Here is an 8,567-nt window from a genome sequence, read left to right on the forward strand (position 1 = left end):
TTCTTCTTCTACTCACACAGGGGAACCTCTATACTTGGGCCAAAAAGATCCCTATTATTATTTTTCTGTTCCCTCCTTTTTCATATGAGCAGGAGCAAGGACAAGAATATTCTTGTTGAAGCAGATCCAGAACCTGAAAGGACTCTGAAGAGAAAACTAAGAGAAGCTAAATTACAACAATCCAGCAAGCACCTTTCAGAAATTTTCAAACAAGAAGAGGAGATGACAGCCGAAAATAATAATAATGCAAGGAGGATGCTTGGTGACTTTACTGCACCAAATTCCAATTTACATGGAAGAAGCATCTCTATCCCTACCATTGGAGCAAACAATTTTGAGCTGAAACCTCAGCTAGTTTCTCTAATGCAACAAAATTGCAAGTTTCATGGACTTCCATCTGAAGATCCTTTTCAGTTCTTAACTGAATTCTTGCAGATCTGTGATACTGTTAAGACTAATGGAGTAGATCCGAAAGTCTACAGGCTCATGCTTTTCCCTTTTGCTGTAAGAGACAGAGCTAGAGTGTGGTTGGACTCTCAACCCAAAGATAGCCTGAACTCTTGGGATAAGCTGGTCACGGCTTTCTTAGCCAAGTTCTTTCCTCCTCAAAAGCTGAGCAAGCTTAGAGTGGATGTTCAAACCTTCAGACAGAAAGAAGGTGAATCCCTCTATGAAGCTTGGGAGAGATACAAGCAACTGACCAAAAAGTGTCCTTCTGACATGCTTTCAGAATGGACCATCCTGGATATATTCTATGATGGTCTATCTGAATTAGCTAAGATGTCATTGGATACTTCTGCAGGTGGATCCCTTCACCTAAAAAAAACGCCTGCAGAAGCTCAGGAACTCATTGACATGGTTGCTAATAACCAGTTCATGTACACTTCTGAGAGGAATCCTGTGGGTAATGGGACGCCTCAGAAGAAGGGAGTTCTTGAAATTGATACTCTAAATGCCATATTGGCTCAGAACAATATATTGACTCAGCAAGTCAATATGATTTCTCAGAGTCTGAATGGAATGCAAGCTACATCCAACAGTACTCAAGAGGCGCCTTCTGAAGAAGAGGCTTATGATCCTGAGAACCCTGCAATAGCAGAGGTGAATTACATAGGTGAACCATATGGAAACACCTATAATCCCTCATGGAGAAATCACCCAAATCTCTCATAGAAGGATCAACAAAAGCCTCAACAAGGCTTTAATAATGGTGGAAGAAATAGGTTTAAGAATAGTAAACCTTTTCCATCATCCACTCAGCAACAGACAGAGAACTCTGAACAAAATACATCTAATTTAGCAAACTTAGTCTCTGATCTATCTAAGGCCACTGTAAGTTTCATGAATGAAACAAGGTCCTCCATTAGAAATTTGGAGGCACAAGTGGGCCAGCTGAGTAAAAGGATCACTGAAATCCCTCCTAGTACTCTCCCAAGCAATATAGAAGAAAATCCAAAAGGAGAGTGCAAGGCCATTGACATAGTCAACACGGCCGAACCTAGAGAGGAAGGGGAGGACGTGAATCCCAAGGAGGAAGACCTCCTGGGACGTCCAGTGATCAATAAGGAGTTTCCCTTTGAGGAACCAAAGGAATCTGAGACTCATCTAGAGACCATAGAGATTCCATTGAACCTCCTTATGCAATTCATGAGCTCTGAAGAGTACTCCTCTTTTGAAGAGAATGAAGATGTTACTGAAGAGCAAGTTGCCAAGTTCCTTGGTGTAATCATGAAGCTGAATGCCAATTTATTTGGTAATGAGACTTGTGGAGATGAACCTCCCCTGTTCACCAATGAACTGAATGCATTGGATCAACTGAGATTGCCTCAGAAGAAACAGGATCCTGGAAAGTTCCTGATACCTTGTACCATAGGCACCATGACCTTTGAGAAGGCTCTATGTTACATGGGGTCAGGAATAAACCTCATGCCACTCTCTGTAATGGAGAAACTGGGAATCTTTGAGGTACAAGCTGCTAAAATCTCATTAGAGATGGCAGACAATTCTAGAAAACAGGCTTATGGACAAGTAGAGGACATATTAGTAAAGGTTGAAGGCCTTTACATCCCTGCTGATTTTATAATCCTAGATACTGGGAAGGATGAGGATGAATCCATCATCCTTGGAAGACCCTTCCTAGCCACAGCAAGAGCTGTGATTGATGTTAACAGAGGTGAACTAGTCCTTCAATTGAATGGGGACTCCCTTGAGTTTAAAACTCAAGGACATCATTCTATAAACATGGAAAAGAGGCACAGTAATCTTCTCTCAAAATAGAGTCAACTAGAGCCCCCACAGTCAAACTCTAAGTTTGGTGTTGGGGAGTCTCAACAATGCTCTGAACATCTGTGAGGCTCCATGAGAGCCCACTGTCAAGCTATTGACATTAAAGAAGCGCTTGTTGGGAGACAACCCAATTTTTATTTAATTATATTTTTATTAGTTATATGTCTTCATAGGTTCATGATCATGTGGAGTCACAAAAACAACTGAAAAAAATTGAAGAAAAATCAAGAACAGCATTAAAAATAGCACACCCTGGAGGAGGAGTTCACTGGCATTCAAACGCCAGTAAGGAGCATCTGGCTGGCGTTCAACGCCAGAACAGAGCATGGAGCTGGCGCTGAACGCCAGAAACAAGCATCAGTTCGGCGTTTAAATGCCAGAATTGCATGCAAAGGCATTTTACATGCCTAATTGGTGTAGGGATTTAAATCCTTGACACCTCAAGATCTGTGAACCTCACAGGATCATCTCAGGATCTGTGGACCCCATAGGATCCCCACCTTCCCTCCTCATAATCCTAGTTTTTCCACATCTTCTCCTTCTTCTATTCTTTCTTCTTTTGCTCGAGGGCGAGCAACATTCTAAGTATGGTGTGGTAAAAGCATTGCTTATTTTGCTTTTCCATAACCATTGATGGCACCTAAGGCCAGAGAAACCTCAAAAAAAAAAAAAGAGAGAAGAGAAAAGGGAAGACAAAAGCTTCCACCTCCAAGTCATGGGAGATGGAGAGATTCATGTAAAGGATCTATAGCTCAATGGTAGAACATTTGACTGCAAATCAAGAGATCCCTGAGATACCTCAGGGGATACATTTTCCCCCACACAATTATTAAGAGCAACTAAGGATAGGAGCACCAAAATCACTAGGGATCAAGCAACAGAAACAAGGAAGAGACATAGAATAGCTCAAGGACATCATTGGTTCCTGAAGAAGGAAACACCACCATCACTAAAGTGGACTCATTCCTTGTTCTTAAATTTTCTATTTTTTGTTTTCTTTATGTTAAGTGCTTATCCATGTTTGTGTCTTATTACATGATCATTAGTATTTAGTAACTTTGTCTTAAAGTTATGAATGTCCTATGAATCCATCACCTCTCTTAAATGAAAAATGTTTTAATTCAAAAGAACAAGCAGTACATGAGTTTCAAATTTATCCTTGAACTTAGTTTAATTATATTGATGTGGTGACAATACTTTTTGTTTTCTGAATGAATGCTTGAACAGTGCATATGTCTTTTGAAGTTGTTGTTTAAGAATGTTAAATATGTTGGCTCTTGAAAGAATGATGACAAGGAGACATGTTATTTGATAATCTGAAAAATCATAAAAATGATTCTTGAAGCAAGAAAAAGCAGTGAATGTCAAAAGCTTGCAGAAAAAAATAGAAAAAAAAAAAGAAAAATGGCAAAAAAAATAGAAAGAAAAAGAAAAAGCAAACAAAAAAAGCCAAAAGCTCTTAAAACCAAGAGGCAAGAGCAAAAAGCCAATAACCCTTAAAACCAAAAGGCAAGAGTAAATAAAAAGGATCCCAAGGCTTTGAGCATCAGTGGATAGGAGGGCCTAAAGGAATAAAATCCTGGCCTAAGCGGCTAAACCAAGCTGTCCCTAACCATGTGCTTGTGGCGTGAAGGTGTCAAGTGAAAACTTGAGACTGAGCGGTTAAAGTCAAGGTCCAAAGCAAAAGAAGAGTGTGCTTAAGAACCCTGGACACCTCTAATTGGGGACTTTAGCAAAGCTGAGTCACAATCTGAAAAGGTTCACCCAATTATTTGTCTGTGGCATGTATGTATCCGGTGGTAATACTGGAAAACAAAGTGCTTAGGGCCACGGCCAAGACTCATAAAGTAGCTGTGTTCAAGAATCAACATACTGAACTAGGAGAATCAATAACACTATCTGAACTCTGAGTTCCTATAGATGCCAATCATTCTGAACTTCAATGGATAAATTGAGATGCCAAAACTATTCAAAAGGCAAAAAGCTACAAGTCCCGCTCATCTGATTGGAGCTATGTTTCATTGATAGTTTGGAATTTATAGTATATTCTCTTCTTTTTATTCTATTTGATTTTCAGTTGCTTGGGGACAAGCAACAATTTAAGTTTGGTGTTGTGATGAGCGAATAATTTATACGCTTTTTGGCATTGTTTTTAGTATGTTTTTAGTAGGATCTAGTTACTTTTAGGGATGTTTTTATTAGTTTTTATGTTAAATTCACATTTCTGGACTTTACTATGAGTTTGTGTGTTTTTCTATGATTTTTGGTATTTTCTGGCTGAAATTGAGGGACTTGAGCAAAAATCAGATTCAGAGGTTGAAGAAGGACTGCTGATGCTGTTGGATTCTGACCTCTCTGCACTCAAAGTAGATTTTCTAGATCTACAGAACTCAAAATGGCACGCTTCTAATTGCTTTGGAAAGTAGACATCCAGATCTTTCCAGCAATATATAATAGTCCATACTTTGGTCGAGTTTAGACGACGCAAAAGGGCGTTGAACGCCAGTTCTACGCTACAGTCTGGAGTTAAACGCCAGAAATACGTCACGAACCAGAGTTGAACGCCAAAAACACGTTACAACTTGGCGTTCAACTCCAGAAGAAGCCTCTGCACGTGTAACATTCAAGCTCAGCCCAAGCACATACCAAGTGGGCCCCGGAAGTGGATTTATGCATCAATTACTTACTTCTGTAAACTCTAGTAGCTAGTTTAGTATACATAGGACTTTTTACTAGTGTATTTGACACCTTATGATTTTTTAGTTCATCTTTGGATCATATTGATCACGTTTGGAGGCTGGCCATTCGGCCATGCCTGAACGTCACTTATGTATTTTCAACGGTAGAGTTTCTGCACTCTATAGATTAAGGTGTGGAGCTCTGCTGTTCCTCATGAATTAATGCAAAGTACTACTGTTTTTCTATTCAATTCAACTTATTCCGCTTCTAAGATATTCATTCGCACTTCAACATGAATGTGATGAACGTGAGAATCATCATCATTCCCTATGAACGCGTGCCTGACAACTACTTCCATTCTACCTAAGATTGAATGAGTATCTCTTGGATCTCTTAATCAGAATCTTCGTGGTATAAGCTAGATTGATGGTGGCATTCGTGAGAATCCGGAAAGTCTAAACCTTGTCTGTGGTATTCCGAGTAGGATTCTGGGATTGAATGACTGTGACGAACTTCAAACTCGCGAGTGCTGGGCGTAGTGACAGACGCAAAAGGAGGGTGAATCCTATTCCAGTATGATCGAGAACCTCTAGATGATTAGCCATGCAGTAACAGCGCATCGGACCATTTTCATAGAGATGATGGGATGCAGCCATTGACAACGGTGATTCCTCCAGATGATTAGCCATGCAGTGACAGCGCATCGGACCATTTTCACAGAGAGGATGAAAAGTAGCCATTGACAACGGTGATGTCCTTACATAAAGCCAGCCATGGAAAGGAGTAAGATTGATTGGATGAAGACAGCAGGAAAGCAGAAGTTCTGAGGAACGAACGCATCTCTATACGCTTATCTGAAATTCTCACCAATGAATTACATAAGTATTTCTATCTTTATTTTCTATTTATTTATTATTATTATTATTCGAAAACTCCATAACCATTTAATATCCGCCTGACTGAGATTTACAAGATGACCATAGCTTGCTTCATACTAACAATCTCCGTGGGATCGACCCTTACTCACGTAAGGTTTTATTACTTGGACGACCCAGTGCACTTGCTGGTTAGTTGTGCGAAGTTGTGAAGTCATGTTTGGACCATGGTATTGTGCACAAGTTTTTGGCGCCGTTGCTGGGGATTGTTCGAGTTTGGACAACCGACGGTTCATCGTGTTGCTCAGATTAGGTAATTTTCTTTTTGTTTTATTTTCAAAAATTTTTCAAAAAAAAAAAAAATCTTTCAAAAATTTCTCATATGTTTTCAAAAATTATTCTAAATTTTTTTAAGAATGAATTCTAGTGTTTCAAGAAGTATGTTGAAGCCTGACTGGCTGTAAAGCCATGTCTAAATTCATTTGGACTGGGGCTTCCAACCCAATATTATCAAGAGCAAGCTAGTTGTTGTTAATCCACCTGCTGCTGTTCCAGATCCACCTGATTTACATCCTAAAGCTGACTGGCTATTAAGCCATGTCCAACCCTTTGATTGGAGCTTTGGGCTAATATTGAAAGATTCCAGGAATTCTTCTTAAAGATTTTGGATTTCTTATTTTCTTTTTCCTACATGTTTTTCGAAAATAATATACAAAAATCCAAAAAAATTTATAAAATCATAAGAATAAAAAATATTTTGTGTTTCTTGTTTGAGTCTTGAATCAATTTCAAGTTTGGTGTCAATTGCATTTTTTCTAAAAATTCTTTGCATTTTTCGAAAATTCATGCATTCATAGTGTTCTTCATGATCTTCAAGTTGTTCCTGGCCAGTCTTCTTGTTTGATCTTGATGTTTTCTTGTTTTGTGTCTTTTCTTGTTTTTCATATGCATTTTTTTGCATTCATAGTGTCTGAACATGAAATATTTCTAAGTTTGGTGTCTTGCATATTTTCTTTGCATTAAAAATTTTTCAAAAATATGTTCTTGATGTTCATCATGATCTTCATAGTGTTCTTGGTGTTCATCTTGACAATCATAGCATTCTTGCATGCATTCATTGTTTTGATCCAAAATTTTCATGTATTGCATCATTTTCATGTTTTTCTCTCTCATCATAAAAAAATTCAAAAATAAAAAAATATCTTCCCCTTTTTCTCTCTTAAAATTTCGAAAATTAGATTTGACTTTTTCAAAAATTTTTAAAATCAAGTTGTTTTTATGAGTCAAATTAAATTTTCAATTTAAAAATCTTATCTTTTTCAAAATCTTTTTCAAAAATCAAATCTTTTTCATTTTTCTTATTTATTTTCGAAAATTATAAAAATATTTTTCAAAAATCTTTTTCTTAATTTTATATCATAATTTTCGAAAATATCATCAACAATTAATGTTTTGATTCAAAAATTTCAAGTTTGTTACTTACTTGTTAAGAAAGATTCAAACTTTAAGTTCTAGAATCATATTTTGTGATTTCTTGTGAATCAAGTCATTAATTGTGATTTCAAAAATCAAATCTTTTTCAAAACTAATTTCAATCATATCTTTTCAAAAATATCTTTTTATCTTATCTTTTTCAAAATCATATCTTTTCTATCATATCTTTTTAAAACATATCTTTTTCTAAAATTTGATTTTCAAATATCTTTTCTAACTTCCTATCTTCTTATCTTTTCAAAATTGATTTTCAAATTTGTTTCAACTAACTAACTAACTTTTTGTTTGTTTCTTATCATTTTCAAAACAACCTAACTAGCTCTCTCTCTCTAATTTTCGAAAATATCTTCCCTCTTTTTCAAAATTTCTTTTTAATTAACTAATTATTTTAATTTTTATTTTAATTTTAAAAAATTAATAACCTTTTTCAAAAAAAAAAACTATTTTCGAAAATCACTAACTCGTTTTCAAAAATTATTTTCGAAAATCCTCTTTCTCTTTCATCTCCTTCTATTTATTTATTCATCTACTAACACTTCATGTCACACAAATTCGAACCCCCTCTTCCATCTGTGTTCGAATTTTCCCTTCTTCCCTTCTTTACATTACATTCTTTTCTTCTTCTACTCACACAGGGGAACCTCTATACTTGGGCAAAAAGGATCCCTATTATTATTTTTCTGTTCCCTCCTTTTTCATATGAGCAGGGGCAAGGACAAGAATATTCTTGTTGAAGCAGATCTAGAACCTGAAAGGACTCTGAAGAGGAAACTAAGAGAAGCTAAATTACAACAATCCAGCAAGCACCTTTCAGAAATTTTCAAACAAGAAGAGGAGATGGCAGCCAAAAATAATAACAATGCAAGGAGGATGCTTGGTGACTTTACTGCACCAAATTCCAATTTACATGGAAGAAGCATCTCTATCCCTACCATTGGAGCAAACAATTTTGAGTTGAAACCTCAGCTAGTTTCTCTAATGCAACAAAATTGCAAGTTTTATGGACTTCCATCTGAAGATCCTTTTCAGTTCTTAACTGAATTCTTGCAGATCTGTGATACTGTTAAGACTAATGGAGTAGATCCTGAAGTCTACAGGCTCATGCTTTTCCCTTTTGCTGTAAGAGACAGAGCTAGAGTGTGGTTGGACTCTCAACCCAAAGATAGCCTGAACTCTTGGGATAAGCTGGTCACGGCTTTCTTAGCCAAGTTCTTTCCTCCTCAAAAGCTGAGC

The 8,567-nt window shown here is 36.9% G+C and overlaps 1 non-coding gene across 1 annotated transcript; it reads right to left on the minus strand.

Moving 5' to 3' along the window:
• Positions 1–618: 618 nt before the first annotated feature.
• On the minus strand, positions 619–726 carry LOC112724491 (small nucleolar RNA R71). The gene has a single exon (XR_003163651.1). It is a non-coding gene; the product is annotated as a small nucleolar RNA R71 (small nucleolar RNA).
• Between the last annotated feature and the right edge of the window lie 7,841 nt (positions 727–8,567).

The sequence above is a fragment of the Arachis hypogaea genome, chromosome 11 (assembly GCF_003086295.3).
Source record: "Arachis hypogaea cultivar Tifrunner chromosome 11, arahy.Tifrunner.gnm2.J5K5, whole genome shotgun sequence".
NCBI lineage: Eukaryota > Viridiplantae > Streptophyta > Magnoliopsida > Fabales > Fabaceae > Arachis > Arachis hypogaea.